The 12,158-nt window shown below is 36.9% G+C and overlaps 1 long non-coding RNA gene across 1 annotated transcript in view; it reads right to left on the bottom strand.

Moving 5' to 3' along the window:
- Positions 1–5,625: 5,625 nt before the first annotated feature.
- The window catches only part of LOC123650658, a 66,715-nt gene continuing 60,182 nt past the window's right edge, over positions 5,626–12,158 (bottom strand). Inside the window, exons 3-4 of the long non-coding RNA XR_006739454.1 lie at positions 5,753–5,846; positions 5,626–5,650 (exon numbers count right to left, since the gene is read on the bottom strand). This is a non-coding gene — a long non-coding RNA (uncharacterized LOC123650658). The remainder of the gene's footprint in view (positions 5,651–5,752; positions 5,847–12,158) is intronic.

Raw genomic sequence — 12,158 nt, 5'->3', positions numbered from 1 at the left:
CAATTGTGAATTGTGTGTTGGAGTGCAGGTGTCTTTTTTAATAAAATTATTTACTTTCTTTTGGGTAAATACCCAGTAGTGGATTTCTGAATCAAATGGTAGGTCTACATTTATTTCTTTGAAGAATTTCCGTACTGTTTTCCATAGAGATTGTACTACTTTGCAGTCCCACCAATGGTATATAAGTGTTGCCTTCTCTCTGCATCTGTGCCAGCATCTATGGTTTTTGAAGTTTTTAATATTAATAATAAGCCATTCTAACTGGGGTAAGGTGATAGCTCATTGTGGTTTTAATTTGTGTTTCTCTGATAATTAGTGATGTTGAGTATTTTTTCATATGTTTGTTAGCCATTTGTCTATCTTCTTTTGAAAAGCTTCTGTTCATGTCTTTTGCCCACTTTTTAATGGGGTTGTTTTTCCTTGCTGATTTGCTTGAGTTCTTTGTAGATTCTTGTTATTAGCCCTTTATCAAATGTATAGCTTGTGAATATTTTCTCCTATTCCATAGGTTGTCTATTTGCTCTGTTGCTTATTTCCTTAGCTATGCAGAAGCTTTTTAATTTAGTCAAGTCCCATTTATTTTTTGTTGTTGCTGTGATTGCCAATGAGGTCTTCTTCATAAATTCTTTGCCTAGGCTGACATCTACAAGAATTTTTCCTAAATTTTCTTCTAGAATTTTATGATTTCATGCCTTACATTTAAGTATTTTATCCATCTTGAATTAATTTTTGTGAGCGATATGAATCCTATTTCATTCTTCTGCACGTGATTATCCAATTTTCCCAGCACCATTTGTTCAATAGGCTTTCTTTTCCCCAGCGTATATTGTTATCTGCTTTGTCAAAAATCAGTTCGCTGTATGTGGATGGTTTTATATCTGGGTTCCCCATTTTGTTCCATTGATCTATATATCTATTTTTTGTGCCAAAACCATGCTGTTTTGGTAACTATAGCCTTGTAGTATAGTTTGAAGTCTGGCAATGTGATGTTTCCAGATGTGTTCTTCTTGCTTAAGATTGCTTTTTTCTACTTGGGCTCTTCTCAGGTTCCAAACAAAATGTATAATTATTTTTTCTGTATCTGTGAAATCTGACATTGGTATTTTGATGGGGATTTCACTGAATCTGTAAATCACTTTGGGTAGTATGGACACTTGCACAATGTTGATTCTACTGATCTGTGAGCATGATATATTTTTTCATTTATTTTTATTCCTAGGTATTTTATTTTCTTTGTAGCTATTGTGAATGCTATTAAGTCTTTGATTTGACTCTCAGCTTGACTGTTATTGGTGTATAGAAATGCTACTGATTTGTGTACATTGATTTTGTAACTTGAGACCTTGCTGGATTTATCAATTCCAGGATTTTCATGGTGGAATTTTTGGGGTTTTCTAGGTATAAGATCACATCACCTGCAAAAAGTGACAGTTTGACCTCCTCTTTCCTAATTTGGATACCCTTAATTTCTTTCTCTTGCCTGATTGCTCGCTCTAGGACTTCCAGCACAATGTTGAATAGAAGTGGTGATAGTGGACATCCTTGTCTTGTTCCAGTTCTTAGTGGGAATGCTTTCAACTTTTCCTTATTCAGTATGATGTTGGCTGGGTTTGTCATACATGCCTTTCATAATTTTGAGATATATTCCTTCTATGCCTAGTTTGTTGAAGGTTTTTATCATGAAAGCATGCTGAATTTTATCATATGCTTTTTCTGCATCTATTGAGATGATCATATGGTCTTTGTTTTTGCTTCTGTTTATGTGTTGAATCACATTTATTGATTTATGTATGTTGAACCATTCTTGCATCCCTGGAATGAAGCCCACTTGGTCATGGTGGATTATTATTATTATTACTGATGTGCTGTTGAATTTGGTTTGCTAATATTTTATTGAGGATTTTTGTATCTGTATTAATAAGGGATATTGGCCTGTAGTTTTCTTTTTTTTGTTGTGTCCTATTCTCATGTATTTCCTTATATTTTTACCACATGGGTTATGTATTCCTACATAAAATATAGCTTTGTTTTCATTTAATGTTTGGAGAGTCATCCTTGTTAGTACAGATAGTTCTCAGACACAAAGTTTTATTTCTGTGTGATATTCCATTGTAGGATTACTGAATGTATGTACATTTTAAAATTTACTAAATATTGCCAAATTTTTATTTAAAGTCATTGTAACAGTGTTTATCTCAATCAGCAATGTGTGGAGACTTCTTGTTGTGCCACATCCTGATCAATACTTGGTATAGTGAAACATTTATTTTGTCAATATGATGAGAACTTGTCAATTTCTCTTCTTTTTTTTTTTTTGTGGGGAGGGACAGGGATCACATTTTCTCTTCATATCTTTTGCCCATTTTTCTATTGGGTTGACTTTTTCTTACTGAGTTTTAGAAAGTCTTTGTACTGTATATTCTTTGTACTTATGTTTTGAAGACTATACACATTATAAATATCTTTTTTTAGTCTTTGACTTATATTTTCACATTACTTATGGTACTTTTTGTATAGAAATTTAAAATGTTAATGTATTCAAAAATTTCAGCCTTTTTATTTATAACTTATTCTCTTTGGACTATGAAATGTTTGCTTAATCTGTCCTAAGAAATTTTTCTGTATTTTTCCAGAATGTATAGTTTAGATTTTTGTATGTGACATGCAGTATCAATCTAATTTTAAAATGTTTTTCCATGTGAATAACCTACTGTCCTAAGATCATGTTTTGAGTACCCCATATTTTTCCACTAAATATAATACAATTGCTGTGATATATCAAATTCCATAAACGTCAAGGTCTTTTCTGGGCTTTCTGTTTTGTCCTATTTTGTCTAATTGCCCATTTTTGTGTCACTTCTCACACTTTTATAATTACTATAGATTTATAATAACATTCATATCTGCCATATCAATTTCTTATACATTTTCCTTCTTCAGAATTTTCATGACTTTCTCAAAATCTCAACAAAATGTTGTTGTGGATTAAAATTATAGATTAATTTTAGATACTTGGTATCATTGCAATATTGAGGCTTCCCATACGTGAACACAGTATCTCTCAATTTAATTATTTCTTGTATCTTTCAGCAATATTTTGAAATTTTCTCCACATTTAAATAATTTATAAAGTATCTTTCTGGCTTTTTAGTTTTTGATATTATTGTGAATGAGAATTTTTAAAATTGCTACACTTTAGCAGAATTAGGAGCACTCAGAATACTCTTAGTTTTTGTATGTGGATCTAGTATCTAAGAACCTTGATGTTATTTGTAATAATTTGTCTACAAATTCTCTTGTATTTTTATGTAGACAATTTCATCATTTGAAAATAAGAAGAGTGGCATGACTTTCTTTCCATTATTTCCATGTATTTTGCATTGGTTAAACCTTTAGTACAATATTGAACATTAGAATAATGGCAGATATATTTTTCTTATTTCAGAATTAAGGGAAGTCTTTATTTTGTTTATATTTGCTATCATTTTCCCCCCACAGAAACCCTCTATCAGGTTAAGAACTAAAAGGATTCTTTTCTATTTCCAGTTTGTTAAGAATTTTTATTGAATAATTTTTCTGCATCTAAATAGTTAAGCAAATTATCTATATACTTCCTACTGTTCATGTGATGCTAATATGAAAGTAGATTTTCTAAAATTCAATGATCTTTATATTTTGGGGATATATCTTGTCAGGGTATTTTTTTATTAATACATGCACACACAAACGTGTGTATGCACACGCACACACACACACCCATACACACACCCTACAACAAACTCCAAACCAGCTCTCAAGATCCATTTGTAGAAGAATATAACTGAGAAAACTGAGGCCTAGTGTTGTCCAAAATCATGGAACTAGTTACATTGTTTAAAATGGGAATAACACTAGTTTCTCTAAACCTCAAGTACTTACAAAATTTTGGATCTGCCTTGTTAAATTAAATTAAATTTGGCTTAAAGCTGCCTTCATACTTTGAATCCCTACATAGCGAACTGCAACCTAACTTAGTATACAAGCAAACTGCAACCTAAGTAAGAGTATATTCTTGTAACAAATAGCTGAGTCTCAGTCGTCACAACAGCTGTGCTCCAGGCAGTCACAGGCTGCCAACTGATCAGACCATGTTCATATAAAGCAAATTCCTCATCATGTCATGCCTAAATAAGGCAAACACTTGTCTGTCATCTATTAAGCTATTTCTTTACATCACTTCCTTTTTCTGTCTATAAATACTGACTGCCCACATTGCCGGGTAGAGCTCGCTGAACTTCTGGTTCTGATGGCTGCCCAATTCATGAATTGTTCTTTGCTCATATAAACTTTGCTAAATTTAATTTGCCTAAAGTTTTTCCTTTAATAGTTCTTAATAAGAGGTTTTATTCTAATATAGCATATAATAAAATAACATGGCCAAAATACTACATCACATGGGCAATTCACTTACCTGAATTAAACTACACACACACACAGTATAAATGGGAAAGAAAGAGAGAAAGAAAATAACATTTTGAATTGTGTGGGAAATTCTTACCACTGGACTATTCAATAAATATATTCCCTGAAACAAACAATGGGCTATACTAATGTCCTACTCTGTTATTTGCTATTGTCAATTTACCCATACCCTCATAGTCTAAGCACCTTGCTGCATTAAATTGTATTTAAATATATGTATTTTTTATAAAATATGGCCCCAGTCAAATGTATCATCACTGTACAATCAGACAAAAACTTTTTTTACCAGTGCTGAAGGAAAAACTGGTTGTGCTGGGCATATTTTGATACGAACTATTGAACTCTACTGCTGCATCTTTCTAATTGGTATTTAAGGATAAGTATTACACCTGAGGTTTGAACTTACAGGATGATTTTAGAAATTTATGTAGTGAATTTAGCACCAGAATCACCTGGAGGGCTTATAAAAAACACATATTGCTGAGCCCCATCCCCAGATATTCTGATTCAGAGAGTCTGGTGCATAGCCTGAGTTCCAAGGGACTTCTGGGACTTTCTAACAAGTTCCCAGGTGGTACTGATGCTGCTTGCTGAGGACTCTAAGCTAACCACTGACTTTGAAAAAGGATTCAAGTTTTCTTTGGATTCAGGCAAGCTCAATATCCACTGAATGTTTACAGTGTTTTTTATTTTTCTGTGTGGGGGAGCTACGAAGAAAGGGGAGAAATTTGACATGATTTATTAACTGTCATATGATAGGCATTTTAGAAAAAACTGGGGACTGAAATTACTCTAATTCAACTATATCCATTATCATTCAGTGTCCACTACAAAATTATAAAAAATTTTCTAGCCATCAACTGCTAAAAATCTTCTATATCTCTTGTAGCTTATAATTAATAGGTTACGGTGATGTTAACAAGCAATGATTGTTGACACATTTTGCATTTCCTTTCTCCCTGGTTAAAATACACACAAAAAAACAATTCTTTTGACAATTTAACATTTTGGCTTACAATAATTTTTGACATTTGTTTTGCATTTGGAAGCCACGATATAACCTCTTTGCTGTGGCATGTCTGTTTTTCTGAGTTATTCTTACCAGAATGCATTTCCAGGTTTTGATAAAAGATTTGCTCTTCACATCAGTTATCTTTCTTCTTGCTTATATTTCTCATGACAGAACTGTCTTTTTATAAAATAAATAGATAAATAAATAAGTCACCAGAATTTATCACAGTTTGAGAAATTCAGAGAGAATACTAAAAGAAATATTTAAGGATTGTCATACCATTAAGATATCTCCAGTGTAGCACCTTGTGGTTTCCTTTAAGAGGAACTTTTATGGTCAAATTACATCTGGTCCATAAAACATTTTTCTTATCCTGAAGGTTATGGAAACACAGGAGTGTACACAAAGGATCAAAGATTTTGTTTCTTTGATAAAGCAATAAACTGAAAAATATTATCTAGCTTGTACCATTGCTTGAAATCTCATTAAATGTTAAATAGAGAAAGCATTTCAAATAAATTAATAAAAAGCTCTAGTTACTAACTTAGAAAACATCAGTCTGAAATTTGTAATGAAGAGCTGATTAAAAGAAAACAATTATATGCAGATTTATCTGACATCTATAGCTATAGTCTAAATATTGCAGAAAGCAATTTGTGTCTCTTCTTCCCCTAGCCTCACATTTTTTCTGAACATGTCTATGCTGTGTCTCATACAGAGTAAGCACTTAGAAAGCTTTTGTGGAATACATGAGGCAAACAGTACCATTTAAAAAGCCTCTGGACATTGGTGAATATCAGCAAATATTATATTTATTAAATTGTGAACATTTTATTTTTACTTAAACCAAATTTCACCAAATAGTCCCTTCTGGGAGACTTTCAGACAGACTCAGCCTGCTGAAAAGTTTTGAACTGAACATGGATTTTATTTGTGTATTTAGCGTTCTTCCTACTGAAAATGTACTTACTCACTTACAAAGTTAATCATTCATGTGGGAAAAAAAAAGTGAGTGCATCTGCCCAAAGCTAGGTACCTGTGCTTGCTGCCTTGTCATTCAATGCAAAGTAGTTGCCATAACAACCACTAAATCAACTCGATGCAAAGAATCCTATTTTTTCTAGGACATGAACTCAACTTCCTAAAGGAGAACACATGTTAATATCATCTTCTCACTGTATTATCCTATCAAACTACTTAGGAAAAGCACCCTGTCCCCATAAATTAAGATTTATGCTGGATATCTTTTTCAGAATCGACATTTTCCCTCATTCCTTTGTTTAAGCATAGTGTCTCAACCTCTCCTGTTTGGTCTGAAATCCTTGTCAGAGGTCTTTTCTGGTAGGAATGAACTTGGCAGCCTAGATTCCAGAAGGGGAATTTATGAGCAATCTTTCTGTTGTTAGCTCCAGTTCTAACTACATCTAAATCTTCAGAAGTACCTTGTACCTCCAATTATTAATTTTTTCCGAGGGCATTAACAGTGTGAATTTCTCATCACTACAAGCATTATATTTTAACCTTTTTCTTCTCTTAAATCATTTATCAGTCCTCTAAGTACTTTCATTTTCATATATATTGGCTTTCAGATTTACAAATATTGTCTAATTTTACTGAAGATGGACTGTTTCTATTTATCATTCTCCTTGTTGAATTGGGTGATTTTTGAAACAAAGTTGTGGAAATGTCTTTCTTTGTCATCTTGAAATAAGAAGTTCTAAAAATGTAAATGAAATAAATTTGGGATTTTTTTCCCTCTACCTTAGAAAAGTAGTCAATTTAATAACAAGTTCTCAGGATGTATTTAAAATATTGGGGTTTTTTTTGCAGAAACTTTGGGTTAAAATGAATTAGTAGCAATTCTATAAATTAAAGTGATTTTTACTTATGTTTGCCCTCTAAGAAGGTTCTCATTTGAATGTACCTATTATTCCACACTGATGTAGGGGTGCCCCAAGGAAGGGAGGAAAGCCCCCAAACTCACCAAGTGGGTTCTTGGCTTTGCACTGGACCAACTAGCTACAGGAAAGTTTTGAGCAACAGACAGACAACAGATCCTACTCCATAGAGTAGGGGTCCTATCTTGAGCAAGACAGGGGTCCCTTATGAGCCAATGGGAATGTTTTTAAATGTTTAAAAACCCCATTAAGAAACAGCAATACATGACCAGCATTCTTACGGTCAGTCCATAAAGGTCAATCCTAAATTGCTGTCACAGGAAGGTAAGCACAAACAGTTGTAAACCTGAGCAATGCACACATCCTCTGGCGGTCACCGGCTGGTGACTGGCTAGCAACGTCCTTGTTCAGGATGGTTAGAGTTTGCTATCAGCCAAAATGGCTGCACTCAGGTTCTCTTGTCCTTCCTTTCATGCCTTATACCGACATTATTCCCCCCTCAGAGTTTTATTCTTTGAATCTTTATGGGTTGTTGAGGGATAAAGATCCATTTTCTGTAACTTCTTTAAGGCTGAAGAGGGGTTGTAGTCCCTGCCTCTTGGGGGGACTGGAAACCTGATCTGAGGGGCCTGAAGGCAGAATATCTCCATTCTCTGGGTTGAGAGGTTGGGCAGGTCAAAAGCCGTGTGCCAGCATCATCTTGAGCTGAAACTGTTGTAACCTCGAAGACACAAATTTTATGAGGAGGTTAAACAAAGACCAAAGATCAACAAAAAAGGTAGCTACTAGGGGTCCCCAAAAAGGTAAAAAACAGGTGACTGAAGGTAGATACCCCTTAATAGACTCCCATATGTTTTGGAGGGTAGGGTTGATAATACTAAGATTCTGTAACCACATGGCCTATTTGTAGATTTCCCTTATGTCCTCTTCTACTTGCCCAGAAGTATACATGCAACAGGTAGTATTCAGCACAGCACAAACTCCTCCTGCTCATCCAGCAGATAATCCAATGCTAACCTATTATCCATAACAACATTCATTAGTGAAACAAGGGAAGTCCTCAGGTTGTTCAAAGCATCCCCAGTTTCTTGTGAAACAGTATAAAGTGATGCAGTAAAATTCATGGTAGGCAAACCCAGTCCAGGGGGTTAGGGGCCCAATAGAAGCTCCAACTCTGGCCAACATGAGGCCAATTGCATGCTTCTTTCAAGGAGTGGCATGGGTGGTATTATACAGGCATATATTAGAGGATTTTATCCACCCCAGGGTACACTGACTTTTAAAACAGACATTGTCAAGGCAATAGTAACCATGAACATCATGCTTATGAAGAGGAAGATTATGTATAACCTTATTTAAAGGGAGCCCACATAACCATATATAGCCTCGTGGTACACAAATTCATATAGGCATTATTTTATTGAGCAGCCACAAAGTTTGCTGTAACCCATGAAGCATTTAGTGATAGACAAGAGCAAGTGAGGAAACCTGGGGGAATTTGACAGGCTAAGGCAGTAGCAAGGTGGCATTTGGGAGGGTTGGCGACAGGAAGAAAAATAGTCTCAACTTGGATAGGAATCAGAACTCTCCAGCTTCATCAAGAAGCATCATAAGATCCTGGAGAGTTAGGGCATCTATGGGTGGAGTTAAGCTTACAAGTGTCCTTGTTAAAAGATCCAGCTCGATAAGTACTATTAAGGTGTGTGAGGCGTTTGTAAGTGATGTTACAGTTATTATCTATATAAAATCCATGAATGTCACTGAAGCACCGAGTACAAGCCCTAGTCATTCTGTTACAGGAATATTTCTTTATAGTGTGATTACAGGTAGCAGAAAGTGGCCAAGTAAGACTGAAACATGGGATTTGTGTCCAATTTGGAAGTGTTCCCCAGGTGAAAAAAAAGGGGGGGCAGCATGTGGTTCCATGGTCACGTTGGTAAAATTATAAGAGGCAGGAAGATGTGCTGGTACTGCCCACAATAGAAACTTATCTTTTAGTGGTCCCTCATAACATACCCAGCCACATGAAAGGTTTTAGCCTTTTGCTGATAAGTTGGAAGTACTTATCAAGTAGTTAGCCAGAGCAGGTGGAATCCACAGAATTAGAGACAGTAAGACTACAGCTTGGAGATGCACTATACTTGTCAACAAGAGACTTGGTTCCAGCCATTGGGAAGTAGCTAAAGTAAGCTTAACCAGTAGACTATCAGGAAAGTACCAACAAACACCAGAAAGAGAAAACCAAACATTTCATATTAGTATGAGGATGTTACTTAGCCTTTTGGCTATCTTTAGGAGGTGATTTCTTGAACAGGTATGTGAGGTCTTCTACGGCTTCACACATGAAGGCTGTGGTGCCTTCAGCCATTGCCTGTGGGGGCTCATAAGAAACAGGTTTTGGCTGGGCCTGGTGGCTCACGCCTGTAATCCTAGCACTCTGGGAGGCCGAGGTGGGTGGATCGCTTGAGCTCAGAAGTTCGAGACCAGCCTGAGCAAGAGCTAGACCCCGTCTCTACTAAAAATAGAAATAAATTGTCTGGCCAACTAAAATATATATATAGAAAAAATTAGCCAGGCATGGTGGCGCATGCCTGTAGTCCCAGCTACTCGGGAGGCTGAGGCAGTAGGATCGCTTAAGCCCAGGAGTTTGAGGTTGCTGTGAGCTAGGCTGATGCCACGGCACTCACTCTAGCCCGGGCAACAAAGTGAGACTCTGTCTCAGAAAAAAAAGAAACAGGTTTTATTCTAGACAGGTGTTCCCAACTAGTACCTTGGAATTTGACAGCAGTGGGGGTACTTAGTAATATGGGGGAGGGGCCCTTCCTTTTTGGTTGTGTTAATAGCCGGTTCTCAGGAGATCCTTCTTTCCAGGTTTTCAATAAGACAAGGTCTCCTGGTTGTACAGGGAAACTAACCTCCTTCTTCACAGGGAAGGTAGCATTTTGTTTCCATATTTTCAGAGGGCCATTTGAACCTGGCCTAAGTTGACAAAATGAGTGAGGGTCTTATGTGCTTCTTCATCAAATAAGAGATCTGAGGTAAGGGTTCTCCTGTAAGTCATTTCAAATGGACTAAGCTTCACAGTCCCTTTTGGAGCCATCCTTGTTCATAAGGGGGCTACAGGTAAAAGGGAAACCCAGTTTTCGGAGTTCTCTTGACAAAGTTTTGCTAATGTCCTTTTTAAGACATGATTGGCCTTTCCATTCTTGCTGAGGACTGATTGAGGCCTCCAGGAGGAGTGGGGATGATAGATAACGCCTAAGGTTGAGGAAACCTGCTGGGTCATTTTGTCTGTGAAGGAAGGTCTGTTATCACTTTGTAAACTTTTTGGTAATCCAAATTGTGGGGTGATTTCTTTAAGTAAGCATTTTGACACTTCTAAGGCTTTCTCTGTCCTAATAGGAAAAGCCTCTACCCCACCTGTAAAGGTATCCATAAACACTGGCAAATACTTTAGTCCCTTGCAGGGCAGCATTTGGGTGAAATCCATTTGCCAGTCCTCCCCAGGATATGTCCCTCGATGCTGGATGGGTTGGCGGAAAGGCGGCGGTGTAGGATGGTCGCCAGGGTTATTACAAGCACAGAGTTCACAGGCGGTGACCCTCCTAACAGTCTGGAACAAACTTTTTCCTAGAGATAATTGGAAGATAAGCCTATCTAAAGAGTCTCCTCCAAAGTGTGATGAGTCATGGAAGTGTTTAATTATCTTCCATTGTTCCACTCCCAAAAGGAGAGTTTGCTGTCTCCCATTAACCATTCTGATTCACAAACCCTTTTGTTTAGCTTATTTGATTTCTTCAATTGTATAACAAGGCAGAGTTGGTATATGCAGCTTCTCTAATATTGACGCTGGAGCCTGCAGTATGAATTCCCCTTTTGCTATGGTTTTAGCTGTCCTATCCACCAGGGCATGTCCTTTAACATTGGAAGGATCCCCCTTTGGTGTCCTCTACAATGAATGACAGCTATTCCTTTGGGGAGTTGAACTGCTGCTAGAAGTTCTAAAATTTCAGAATGGTGCTTTATAGCAGTCAGTAATCCCCTTTCCTTCCACACAGCCACATGGACATGGAGCACCAAAAACCCATATTTAGAGGCAGTAAAGATACTGACTTTCCCAGTTGGAAAGCTCTGATTAAAGCAATTAGCTCTGCCTTCTGGGAAGAAGTCTGGGGAGGTAAAGTCCTAGCTTCAATAACTTCCTGCTGACTAACTATGGCATACCCTACTTTTCACTTTCCTTCATGGACAAAGCTACTTCCATCCATAAACCATTCAATATTGGGGTTAAGCAGGGATTCATCTTTAAAGTCAGGCCTATTGGAATAAGTCTGTTCTATGATTTCAATACAAGAATGAATGGATTGGGGCTCTTTCTCCCGAAGGGTAGAGTCAGGTAGTAAAGTGGCAGAGTTCAGAACCTGACACATTTTAGGGGTAACGTCTGGGGTGTTGAGCCAAAGAGCTTCATACCTAAGCAGATGTCCCCCTGTTAACCACTGGTGTCCCTTAGCTTTTAAAACTCCCTGTGCATAGTGAGGAGTCATTACTTTCATCTTTTGCTCTAAGGTAAATTTATTGGCTTCCTCCACCAATAGTGCAGTGGCAGCTACTGCTTGGCTTACAAGCGCCCCAGCCATCCAGCCACCACCTGGTCTAGCTGTTTAGAAAAATAAGCCACAGGCCTAGGATTATTTTTGAGTCTTTGAGTAAGGACCCCCCAAAGGCTGTCCCTTGCCCTTCAGCCACATAGAGGGTGAAAGGCTTTTATAAGTCTGGCAGTCCTA

This window comes from Lemur catta, chromosome 15 (assembly GCF_020740605.2).
Source record: "Lemur catta isolate mLemCat1 chromosome 15, mLemCat1.pri, whole genome shotgun sequence".
NCBI lineage: Eukaryota > Metazoa > Chordata > Mammalia > Primates > Lemuridae > Lemur > Lemur catta.
This window is presented reverse-complemented; position numbering and strand designations above follow the sequence as displayed.